General features: G+C 48.4%; 1 pseudogene; it reads left to right on the top strand.

Annotated features, from left to right (window-relative positions):
• Positions 1 to 1,008: 1,008 nt before the first annotated feature.
• On the top strand, positions 1,009 to 9,595 carry LOC144167074 (uncharacterized; annotated as a pseudogene).
• The last annotated feature ends 3,686 nt before the right edge of the window (positions 9,596 to 13,281 follow it).

A 13,281-nucleotide genomic window follows, 5' to 3' on the forward strand; every position in this document is an offset into this window, starting at 1 on the left:
GCGAAGTGGATAAAGCGATAGAAAATCTTGCAGAAGCCAAGCAGCTTGCCTTTTGGGAAGCATCGAAAGTGCCCAAGGCAAAATCTTCACGGGGAAGTTGTTATCAACATGAATGGCTCATTACCTGTCTTCTGTTACGAATTGCAAGCCCAAGAACTATTACACTTATGTCTAAGATGAGCTCCTGCCACTTCCAACCGCCGCAAGGCTATGACAGATGATGAAAGGAATGTCCTTTGACTTTGGCTTCAACAGGCGGTATCTTGCCGGTGTTGGGGATTTTATGAAGGGCAAAACAGGGGGTGCAATGCTACGTAACCTTGATACTGGACGAGATAAAGGTGGACAGGTGATTTTGTGTAACACGAGAACCTACAAAGTTGGTGGCTTTGTTAACTATGGGGATGGCCAGGAGTCAGAGACAACAGCCGATCATGCTTTGGTCCTTATTTTTGTGCCGCTGTTTCACTCTTCGGTGCCGCCGATAGCAGGTTTCGCAAAGAGGCATGCTGCCCCTGGAAGAGTGCCAGCAAAGCATGTTTTGGAAGCCATCATGGAGCTTTTCAAGCACAATGCAGCCGCCGTCGCTGTAATCAGTGATGGTGCCAGTACCAACATGGCCATGTGGTCAAGCTTTGGAATCAAAGGTAAGCTTGATGAGCCGAAACACAAAGTCGAACATCCTTGTGTGCCTGACCAGTACCTGTACTTCATTTGCGACGTCCCTCACATTAAAAAGTGCATCCGAAACCATCTTCTGGGTCACAAGTATTCCATCGTACGTGAATGAGAATGTGTTCTGCGTTCTGAATTTCTAACCCATTCTCAAGGAGTGACTTCTGCAATAGAAAACCTTTTTTTATTTCATAACTTAATTAAAATTACAGATCGGTCAACACAAGGTAAACTTCGACCACTACTGAAAATTCAAAGTAGATGGCAAAGAAAGAGCAGCTCGGCGTGGTACTAAAATTAAAATAGCATGTAAGCCCAGACACTCTGCAGAAGATGAATGTGAGACTGGCTATACAGGTAAGAAAAATGCCATATTTCCATGTCCTTTGTAGCTAACTACAGCTTTTTATATGCGTGACCATAGGTCGGCAAAACAGAAAGAACTCACTCAAACTCAATCACAATTTTTTTCATTCACGCTGTACTCAATCAAACTCAGACTCAAAAAGCTCGTCTGTTCCCAAAATTACTCGTACTCACTCATCAAATACTCATTTGTAATCATACTCACTTGTACTCACTCATTTGTCCTCACGAGTATTCGTACTCAATCTGTACTCATGAGTACTGAATCTGTACTCATGAGCACTCACTCTGTACTCAAGAGTACTCAATGTGTACTCATGAGTAATCAATCTTCTGTACTCATGAGTAGTACTCATTCGGCAATCATGAGTACTACTCATTCTGCACTCATGAGTACTCAATCTGTACTCATGAGTATTGAATTTGTATTACTCACGAATAATCAACTTATCTGCACTGTTAGCTAGGTCGTATCTCGAATTGAAGAATAAATAGAAAAAAGACTGACTTTACACGCACGACGTCGTGTGGTCTGGCGTAAGCCATTATACGCACGACGCGACTGTGGCGCCAACGCGGCAGCTGCTGAAAACTGAAAGTGCCCTCATCATACGGGTTGGCGCGTTCCCCAAGCCCCTTGGCGGCTTCGACGGAGGCGGCATGGCTTCGAAGTTGGGGCACGATTTAGTTGCTTTAGCGATTTCGATCCCGCCTTTGAGAATTTCAACTCCGGAAAAACGCCTTTTTCGTAGTGAAACCTACAAAAACGCCCTTATATCTGAAAACATCCGCCTCGCGAGGGGCATGATCAAATGCAGAGCATTTCCGGGGGCGCACGACGTTAAGTAGTTTGCGTTACGGTAATGTTCTTGCACTTGTGGCAACTGCTGACGACAGAGCGCTCGTCAGCAGTAATTTGAATGAGTCAACGATATAAGGCGCGTTCGTAGCGTCCCATTCTGTGCCGGCTTTGTGGCGCAGTGGGTAGAGCACCATGTACATTGCGTTCCGCCCGCAGGGTCGAGGGATCGAAACCTGGCGCCGGATAGTATTTTCTTTTATATAGTGAAGGGGAGGGGTGCGGACAACGACGGTGCGGACTACGACGGGACAACGCGGGTGACATCGTGAGTGACTGAAATGCTCTGCATTTAAAACAGTGAACGTCGTCCATTCGCGGCTAAGTGTACCACTTGAACGACTGCAAAAGACACTGAAGTACGCAAACGCGACAACAGACTCGGACATCACGATAACAGAATCTGACAATCGACTCGGAAATCGCCGTGAGTGTTGATTAAAGCGCCCTATTATTTTCGGTACGATCGGTGCAGTTTGTTGTTGTGTGTCGCGCTTGCTCGCATGACTGTTATGTTACACGCTGATACTTCTACGCATGCCGTTTTGTTTTATTGTCCGGAATAAACTGGTTCTTTCTGTTTCTTGCGTGTCGGCGTCATTTCGTCGAGGGGATCAGGCTCGCGAACCCTTCGGACATGAAGGAAGTTTCTTCGCGACGTATACATAAACCAAGCAGTTCTTGGAACGTTCAGTGCACATTTGGTTTCTAACTTTTAGTGTACGTAAATGGCTAATGCCCAAAGCAAACATGAAAGCTGTTATCATTGCTCTACACATGTGGATGTGCTTGAAATGAAATGTCGTGGGTATTCATTTCAAAATGGTGAAAATTAGCTTGCATGTGGCCACTGAAATCCGTTTAAGAATAAAATTAAATGGGGGTGCATCTGACTTCGTTTTTTTAATAATTTGTTGCAACTGAACTTGAACCTGTAACATTCTTAACGCGCACGAGTAGAACAATTTGCCGCATCGTTTAGGCTATCGGTCAACGTAATCCTCCATATACGTGTTAATTTTAAATATAGGACAGGTGCTTCCACCCCACAGTATTAATTCGGTGGCTGTATAAGAGCACCGCCATCCGTTAGGTTTCGATGCGATCGCAACCCGAGCGCTTCTGAACTGCATTGACTATGCAGATTGTAAGCGGAGATAAAAAATACGTCAAAATTATAACCTAGGGTATTTTTAGGGAGCTGAACGTTATTTAAGAGCCCCAAATTTCCCATCGGCAATTGGGAATATGGTCGGTCTGTCAAGGACGTAATGTGGCACAGAGCATGTTAAATAAGTCGCATAGCTACAATCGTAGGTGAAATAAATGCATTATCCGGTTCTATGTCTTGCTTTGCATCCATAACATCAGCTGTGCTTTTTTTCATTGCGATATGGAGCGCTAAAGCTAAAAAAAACCATTTCGAGGAGCGTTGTACGGCTGTCATTTCAACCATCGGCTTCGCGACCCGTGGTATGGTACCCGTGGTGCGACGGAAAAGGGCGATAGAGCCGATTGGAAACAGCGCGGCGCCGGTTGCTTTGGCTGCCGCGTTGGCGCGTCACTCACGTCGTGCGTATAGTGGCTTCCGCCAGACTACACGACGTCGTGCGTATAAAGTCAGTCTAGAAAAAATAAAAATTCCCCCGTACCTCCCCGAGGGGGATTGTGAGGATGCAGAAATGCGAACGTCGAACGCAACGTCCTCGGGTACCATGCGAGGAAGGCACCGCACAACCTTCGATACGTCGATGGGCACGTTCACCGCCTGTCCCTTGATTCCAAACTGCCCGTTGCCTCGAGTCAGCCGCCTGATGCTCATGAAGGGGAGTCGAGGCGCGATGAGCCGCTCTTCGACCGGGTTCAGATCGGAAAGATGCGCCTGCCGAGGAGGATAACGGTAGCCAAAACTCACGCAGCCCTCCTCTTCGCAGCTTTGTCTTCTTCTCCTTCTTCTTCTTCAGCGGTTCCCCTACGGGAAGATGACGATGGTGGTTGAACGCGAAGCTATCTCGTGATGGATTGTTTGGTTGGCCAATCCCCAGGGGCATCATGCCACAATTAACATCTCACGCAGCCCTCCTCTTCGCAGCTTAGTCTTCTTCTCCTTCTTCTTCTTCAGCGGTTCCCCTACGGGAAGATGACGATGGTGGTTGAACGCAAAGCTATCTCGTGATGGATTGTTTGGTTGGCCAATCCCTAGGGGCATCACGCCACAATCATCATCAGACGCGCTGCGGACGCCGGCCAAGGGACGCACGACAACCCCCGACTATAATGCATTTCTGCATAAAAGGTTTAATTTATTAGAAAAACACAGGTTACATATATATCAGGACAGAGGAAGAAAACGCCTGACGCGGTGCACTGTCGTAGGGCGACTTACTGCGCGAAGGCACGTACATATGAGAGAGCGAAACGGAACGTAAGCACTCGCGTTGCGTCTGGCGTTTCCTCTTGTTTCAGGAATAAAACAACGAAGTCTAGGCCGGGTCGGGCTCAGGGGAGCTCGGGACTTGTCGGTGCGGCCGTGGCCGTAAACTGCGGTTTTGTGCGTGTCTTCGGGTGGCAGCTTTTGTCGTCCGTTTTCGTTTCCGGGCGCGCTGGTACTCTCGTAATCGTGCTCCAAATCTGAATTGTGCCTGCCCGCATGCACAATGAAACGTTCGCGTAGATTGACGTCCGTTCGTATCCAGATCACTGTCCGCTTATTCACAGATGCTCGATGCTGGCATTTGTTTTTTATTGTTCCGGATACTAGAAACTTCGTTAAGAGGGTGTTCGTCTCATTCAGTTTCGGTGAATTTCAAATCTGCTTGATTTTATTGTGTGTGTGCCGTGGGATTGCCTTCGTCAGGCCTGAACTTGACAGTGTTTACGGCGTTGCGTTAGCCGCGCCGCTTCCGTCGGCGTTTGTGTTCGTGTAGCTCGTCGCATGCTTGATGCATGTGGGGGCGTAGACGTCCGGTTTGTCCGGTGGCGAGCTGCGTTGTGTAGGGATGGCATAGTTCGGCGCGTTGATGACGTTGCTTGAATTGTCGTGTGCGTTGCGTATGGTGCGGGAGCCGTTTGGCTTTTCGTTTAGTGTGCGGTAGCGTGGCGTTTTCGTAGGGGGGCATGGCCGATCGGTCAAGGTCGTTGCGGCTCCGTGCTCGCAGTCGCAGTGGTTGTTTCGGAAGCGAAACCGTTGTGGTGGGGAAGCAGGCGTGGTTCATGCCGTCCGTTCGGTCCCACATTCCTTGGCGTCGCAAGCGTGACTTCATCGTTAGGGCATTCAATGCCTTCGTCTGGATCGGCTTCATTTGTTTCCGTTCTTGCCGTGTCCGTGTCGTCGCTCAAGCCCTCGTCTTTTGCCCGTTGTTTCGAGAATGCTACAATCGCTATCTCTCCCATACAAACAGGCTCCGTTCGTCCCGAGTCCGCTTGCTCGCGGTTGCGTCCTCTTGTACGGAATGGTGTTTGTCGTGTGAGTCTCGGTCGGAGCGTGGGTGCCGGGGATCTTGTTCGTTCTAGCTCGGACGTGCCGCATGCGCTGGCCGTGTCATTGCTCGTTGACGGACCTACCTGCACGAGTGTTATGTCGTTCGTCCGCTGGACATCGGGCTGGAGCAGCGGGTGTGGAGAGCTCGTACGTCCCGGTAGGGTTGAACTGCGTGCGCTGGGTCTATTTTTGATTGTGGCCAGGTGATTTCTGCGGTTGTAACATTCGCTGGCCAAGTCCGGATAGCAGCAGTGGGAGCGGAGGATGCCGCGAATAGTAGTTTCCTCCGTGTGTGCTGGCTTGGTGGCGTTCCGTGCGCTGTGCATTTCGTTCGCCGTGGTCAGCTCCACTGGTTCAAGTTGGATGTCGTTCGTCGCCTCTGGTGCGTTTCGTGCGCTGTACGTCTCGTTTTATCTAGGAAACTCCCCTATAATTGGTGTGCGGTTGTTCGCCACGTATGATGCATTTCGGCCGCTGTGCGTCTTGTTCGCTTGTCGTGGCCATATCTACCAATCCGGATGTGATGTCGTTGGTTGTGTGGACCGGCGCCTGGACAGCACGAGCAAAAAATGTACGTATTGGCTCCGTTGCGTTCCGTGCTCTCAGCGTTCCGTTCGTGTGCGTCTGTACCGGAATAGCGGGTGCCAGGAACGTGGTGCCTTCTGGCTCGTGCACGCTGCGTACGTTGCGCGTCTCGGTAGGCGGGCGTCCCGGGAACGCCCGCCTACCTGCCCCTCGGTAGGCGGGCGTTCCCGGTGCCCGCCAAGGGCCTGGGTAGAACTGAGGAGCGCCATCTGCGTCGGCTGCAGACGGGCTCATTCTACAGCCCCGCAATGCTCAAACACATCAACCCGTCCTTCTCGGGTTCGTGTAACTTCTGCGGTCAGTGGGCAGACACGTATCATATGGTATGGGCCTGCCAGTATAATCCAGGGTAAAAGTCAAAGTGAAGCCAACGAGGGAGGGCTAGGAGGCGGCCCTGTCCGGCTGCTCGGACCTAGAGTCTCAGCAGGCTCTAGTCCAGCGGTCTCGACCAATGGGATCCCGGACTGAGGAATACCACCCACGCAAGAAAGGCCTAACCGCCTCTCCCTCTCTTTAACTTTGTCTTGTACGTTAAGAACGTTTTTTCTACTCCTCCTCCTCACGCAGCCTCCTGCTCTCAAACAGCGCCACTGGCAGGGTCCTCTGCCATTTGGTGTCTGAGGCAGCCTGAAGTAGCGTTGTCATATTCGTTCGTTTGGAGAGATGGCAACGTTCTTTGTTGTCCTCTAGAAGAGCAAGACGATGTCGTCCTTTCGGCCAGAGCAGGGTAGCCTTCGTAATCGTAGTGCGCTCACGAACTGCTGTTTCGAATTCGCAGAGCATAGGACGTAGCGTTCCGTTGAAAACAGCAGTGTGTCGACCACCACTGACATGGAGTCCGTCGGTGCCTCACGTCTGCGTGCCGCACTCTCGTAGTCGTGGTGCGGTTCGTGCACGTTGTTGGTCTCTTTGTCCGTTCGTCCTCTCATGGCCTCAAATCCTAATCCTGTCGACTGCAACACCTTAGCTAGGTCATGGCTCGAATGAAAGGCTAAACAGAAAAAAATAAATTGTTTAACTAATTATGCGAGGCTAAACAAAATATGCGAGGCTAAACAAGGCGTCGCAAGCGTTCAACTGGATATTATGATGTCCGATTCACAACTCACAAACGTGCTTAGGTGTACTCGGATATTTTATTTTCATTGCTGGGGCAAATTCCACCGCCGCGCCTGTATGTTGGGGCTATATGCTCACTTGTAAATGGCACTACACGAGACCATATTACTAGCGAACCTGAGCAAAATGTTTCAAAACAGGAACCTAAAAAAACCATATGTGCGCACGTACATCAGCTAAATTGTCGCTTGAATACGCACAGCGGAATGGTGCGGACAATTTCGGTGAGACAAGCATTACAAACTACGCAGTCGGTTTGACGCGAGTTGCGTAAATTAACTGCGACTGTTGAAATGAGCGGTTCGGCTCATGAAACGACTATACAGAGTGACATGCGTCTACGGAATCTTCTGAAGACCGAAAAAGGGGGACTTCACTACGCCTAGTGCGTGCATTGTTAGCAGCCTCCACCGTCTCTCCCCTAAAACAACTGGAAGGGAGAAAGCGCAATGAAGCCGCCACGCGTTCACAGGCCGCGTCAACAAAAATAACTGCGGCAGTCAACAAGCGCCATAGGTGAAGAGCAACTGCGGCCGCGTTTGCCGCCAGGCCCTCACCCCCTCGTTTTTCCCTCTTCACCGTCACCCCTTTGCAAGCGACCACCGAGAAACGCTTACAGCGCCAAAGAGGGAGCGGGAAAGGGGGGAGCTGCAGTTTTCGTTGTCTAATTTTGCCATCCTTGACTGTTAAGCTCCACAGCGGCACCGCTAAATGTTTGCGACTCGTACACGCGCGTCTGGACTCGAGCTCGTTATAAAACTTGTTTGCACTACTGTACTCACGAGTGCATATACTCAATAGTGCGAGCACTCGCAAAACCAGTATTCATGAGTATTGTACTCATGAGTACTGCGTACTCATGAGTACTCTGTACTCATGAGTACTGTGTACTCACCAGTACTGTGTACTCACGAGTACTGTGTACTCATGAGTACTCATACTCAATAGTACTCAAACTCATGAGTACTCATACTCATGAATACTGTTCTCATGAGTAGTCATAATCATGAGTAGTGTACTCATGAGTACTGTACTCACGAGTAGTGGACTTACCCCTGTACTCACTCGTCATCATACTCACCTTTTTTCTGGGTGTGTACTCAATCACCATCGTACTCACTCGTGAGTTTGAGTACAAATGAGTACAAATGAGTGTACTCACGAGTGAGTATGCCGACCTATGTGCGTGACTGAGAATTTATGAAGGAATAAAGTAGAAAGTTTTGCGAATGTGTTGTTTCCAGAATTTCAGCCGGAGCACTGCCATTGGGCTAAAGTTCTACAAACGGGTACAGGAACCTGACCTGCAAGTCTGCCAAAGAGCTGCTGAATTCACCATCATGGTGAAGAACGTGTTCGATGCTCTGGACGGTTTCCCCAGTATGGCAGGACAAGTTCGCCAAAAAATTGAGGTAAGGATGATTTTTTACACCCTTTAGAACAATATGGTTAAATAAATTGACATCATGGTTTATTTTGAAGGTCATCAACGAATTTCTGTTTGCCGTAAATTATACTGAAGAAAGTCACGTCATCAAAAGAACAGTGACGTTTGCTTTGCAAGTGACTATGGAGTCCCTTCGCGTTAAACTTGCATCAGTGGCAGACCTTATGGCAGATCTCTCGAAAGGAGCGTGTTTTGTGCCCACGGGCAAACTGAACCAAGATCCTTTGGAGGTTAGGGACATGTTTTTCATCACTTTGATGTTTGTGCAGTTTGTTTTATACAAAAAGCACCTTGTCAATCTGTTTTTTTTTACTTGCTTTGGTGTGGCGAGGAGATAAGGTGGTGATAAAGACCATACCACCCTGATCAGCTTCTCACACATATGCAGGCTTCTGAGCCTCTATACACCAATGGGCACTTGCGTAACTGGTAACGTGAAAGAACAACGCACCTTTGTGCTCGCCACTGTTGCGGGCATCATGAAAAGGGGACAGAAAGACAGGCAGTCATCCTATGAGAGCCCCCAAGGGACTGTGGGAGAAAGTTGGCAGAGACTTGTGCTACTGCCCAAGACTTTACACTAAGCGCACGTGACCACGGATATTCCACACCGACAGCACAGGACTGTGTCATTTACTACCTGTGTGGTTATCTCGCGCACACTTTTCTCAAGCACGAGAAATGTTCTCTATGTACACGCAGCATCCAGTCGGAAAATGCAGAGTGCCCGAAGGCATTTCCCACTTTGGAGAGATCGTTTAAGGAAGCAAGCCCCAATGTGCCATCATGGGAACTTTTTTGCATGTTTCACGGCGTTCAACACAAAGTTTCTGATGAGCTACAGAAAAACCAGCTCTGTTCTAATGCTTTTTGGACCCTTCCGGATACACTCAGTGCCTGTGATGTGACCAGCGCTGGCTGCCCAGTTCACAAAGACACAACTGCAGTGCTTCTTCATTCATACATAGTGCTACAAATGCATTTTGCCACAAAAGGAGTGTGCAAGAGCATCAGCGCTTCAGAAAAAATTGAATCCGCTAGAAAGAAACGAAAGCTACTGTAAAGGCTTCCTACAGCTGTGTCATTGTGATTGTAAATGTGTCCCTTAAAATAACATGCTTGTGAAGGCTTCCTGTACAGTCCTGTCTTATTGCGATTGTAAATATTGCCGCGAACCATGGATTCTGTTCGGAAGCTTCTGTGATTTGTTTCTTATCTTTCAGAGCTTGAAACGGGGCTAGTTGGTTTTTATTCGGAATATTGCTGGCGCTAGGCGGGACAAGGACGAGGAGTTCCACACACAAATGAAGTGCTCTTCATTTGCGTTTGTAATTCATGCACAGACGTGTTTGGTAGGATAAACGCCGGTGTAGCACTGGTTTTTCCCGGGGTGAAGAAAGAGCCGTTAGGGAGCCGAACGAGGCAGACGCATTTTTCATCCACTCAGTGTTTCTACGTTTGAAATGAACGAACTTCGTTTGTCAAACAGTAATAAGTCTTCTAGGTGAACGGGCAAGGTGCAAGGACACACTGGACATTGCCAGGGAGCATTTTAGGCCATCGGAATGCCATTTATTGCAATAAGAAGACTGTGACGCGCCGACGGCTAAGCTAAGCCTCTCCAGTCATAGCCGCTACCATGCCTCGCCCGCCGGCTTCGTCATCGCATCAGCTCTAGGCTATTCACCCCCTAAAGAATGGAGACCATTGGAGGCATCGCCCCGGCAGAGGTGTCCGACCCGAGATGGCAGTGGCTCATTAAAATAAGTAGCCTTGAGGGGCTTGGAGCGAGCAGCCACCATGCAGGAGCTCAACTGGTGCCATGTCAAGGACTCCCCACCAAAGAAAGGCAAGGGCGCCGAAAAGCGCATGTTTGCGGCTTTTCTTCTTACAATAATACTGTAAAAAACAATGTTGCACTATTTTGTTGGTGATAAACGTAGAAGAGGCTAGGTTAGTGCATTGGTAGACTCAACTTCGTGCCGTGCTTCATGAGATTTTATGATTGCCTATTTAGAAACAAGAGTTATTTTAAATTTGCCATAACAAAAGAGCCTTGTGAATGACGAAGCCTGGATGTTAATTTAGTTGCTGTGTTTGAAGGTGAGCTTAGCTACACTTCGGAAATGACTCATTTGTTTAAACACAATCGCCAGCATTCCAGAAAACACGGATTTTGTCGGGAGTTTCTTGCTCAACGCAGCTTCTTGAGTTCACGCACGATTTGGCTCTAGCAATAGATAAGCTTAAAGTAGTTGACTGCATTTTCTTGTACTGCAAAAGAAGCATTTGACGGTGTTTGATATCACTTTCTTTTTAGTACGTTGCGGGCTATATTTCCATGAATCGGTTATTGCATGTATAGCCGAGTTTGTCTCTCTAAGACAGCAGTCGGTCGCTCTCCATGGTTGTTCGTCCTGATATGTTCCCCTGTTACCTCAGTAATTCCCAAGGCTAAGTTGCGGGGCCACCTTTGTTTCTGTTATATAAAAATGTGTTTACTATTGGCCTCAAATCTTTGTTCAAAATGTTCGCGAATGACTGTGTAGTTTACTGGCCTTTAGCAAATAAACGTGATTCCGAATACTTGCCGCAAGAGTCTAATTTAATAACACCCTGGTGTGCTGATTCAGAAAAGTCGTTGAATGTAAAAAAGTCTGTTAACGTCACGTTTACAAAAAAACCCTCATTCTAATTGAATACGTATACCGTAAATTACACTGCTTTAAGAAGTGCGAGGGAATATATATAACTAGGAGTTTATTTAACGAGGGGTTAGAGGTTGAATAGGCACTCTGAGATAAAATTTCAGCGAACCTCTATGTACCTAAAAAGAACAACCGTATTTCACTCATGTGCGCTCAATGTTAGAGTACGCACGTGTTTTCTGGGATTCCTACGCCAAAGAGCTGGTTGATACGCTCGAAAACATACAGAATAGGGCAGTGCGATTCGTATTAGGTAATTGGCACTGTCTTAAGGAAAACATGAGGAAAGTAAAAGTAAACTTGAATGGTAATGCTGGAAAGATCAGAGACGAAACCTCAGGTTACAATTTTTTCGTAATATCTATCATCCCAAAACTGGAATAGAAGGGGAGAAGTATATCCAAGCGCCACTCTACATGTCCCAAAGTGGTACCCCTAGCTTAAAGCAAATCATTACCTTTCCTTTAAAGGTGACGCTTTGCGCGATTCATATTACCTTAGATCAATACGAGAGTGCAATCATCTTCCACGTAGGATTGTATCCACGGTTTATGATAATGATTTCCACCGCACTTGGTAGGATTGTTTTGTTATTTGGTATCATATTTGATGCTTAGTGTTATGTATCTCCCTGCTGTAATGCATGCAAAGGCAAGCAGGTATCAGATAAATAAATTAAAAAATAATAAATAAATAAATATATTAATAAATAAATACATACATAAATAAATATATTGTAAATAAATAAATAAATATATATATAATTGTAACTTTTTAAGGGGAAGGGCTGTCTCAAAGACCTATAAGAATGGTAGGGTAAAAAAGGAGGGGGTAAAATTAAGTCCGGCTCAGGATGTCAGCCTCGCGTGCGAAGTCCCAGAGAGAACACAGGACTCGGGCTGCGTGCTTGAGCTGTGGTGGCAGGATCCAGTACTCGTACGTCGATGGCGCGCGCGAATAGCCTCAAATCCGGGACGCTCCCATATAAGATGCTGCATAATGGGGCGGACCCCCAGGTCACATGTTCGACAGGCGATGTCGGAATGGGAGGGCTCAACGTCTTCATGTTGCTGGCGTCTACGACGAGGGATGTACGCTCACCATTTAGCAATGACATCTCCGGTGAGTGCCGCTCCAGCTCAAGCCTCGTGGATAAAAACGTCGGCAGCACGCGGCAGTCCGCTCGGCAATGGATAGTGGTCAAGAGGTACCGATGCGAGGAGCAATTGCCATCCGCGATGCTTTAGGAATTCACGCTGGTCGTCGTGGTCCTGCAGTGGACAGGTGGTAGTGAACCAGTGTTCCAGCGACGGCAAGCGGGAGTTGAGAAGCGCGCTCGCCAAAGCGTGAGCGGCCTCATTTCCGAAGCCGCCCGCGGGTCCGGGAACCTAGGTCACATGTACGTCCACATTGTTTTGTACGGAGAGTGCACGGCAACAGCTCTTAATTTGGTGAGTTAGGCAGCCGTGCCGTGGAATCTGTTGTAGTTTTTTGATGGCCTGAAGGGAATCTGTGTAAATGGTGAGGCGCGTGCCTGGGAGAAAGGCGCCTTGAGAGACTTGTTGCGATAAAAATTCCAGGGCCATGTGAAGAGCGCGCAACTCCAGTTCAGAAGACGTGGGGCACTCTTGATCATTGTACTGGAGGACCAGGACACGGCGCACGTCACGTTGGGGGTGGTAGAAAGCAATGCCTGCGCGGTGGGTGGTAGCATCCCAGAAGGCGTCTGTGAAAATCGCCCCAGGAGCGGCATCGGCACGGGCAGCCTGAGCGGATCCCTGGAAAGCGTGGGACGCATTGGTAATTTTCGGGTGGTAGGATTGAGGCAGCAGACATTTTCATCCTCCCATGGAGGAATCTTTGGAGGAATGTTTGGCAAGTCGGTATGTTGTACGGGGCAGTCCAGCAATAGTAAACGTTGACCAGAAAGAGTCCATGTGCGGCGCCTTGAGTGATTGCGCCTCCACTCTTAGTCGCAGCTATTGCAGGAAGACGAGATTAATGATGGAGCTGTTCTACTCGCGCGCCGTCGAAGGCCCGT

Source organism: Haemaphysalis longicornis, unplaced genomic scaffold (genome assembly GCF_048455015.1).
Source record: "Haemaphysalis longicornis isolate Haplotype H1 unplaced genomic scaffold, Haemaphysalis longicornis Haplotype H1 scaffold_2, whole genome shotgun sequence".
Classification (NCBI taxonomy): Eukaryota; Metazoa; Arthropoda; class Arachnida; order Ixodida; family Ixodidae; genus Haemaphysalis; species Haemaphysalis longicornis.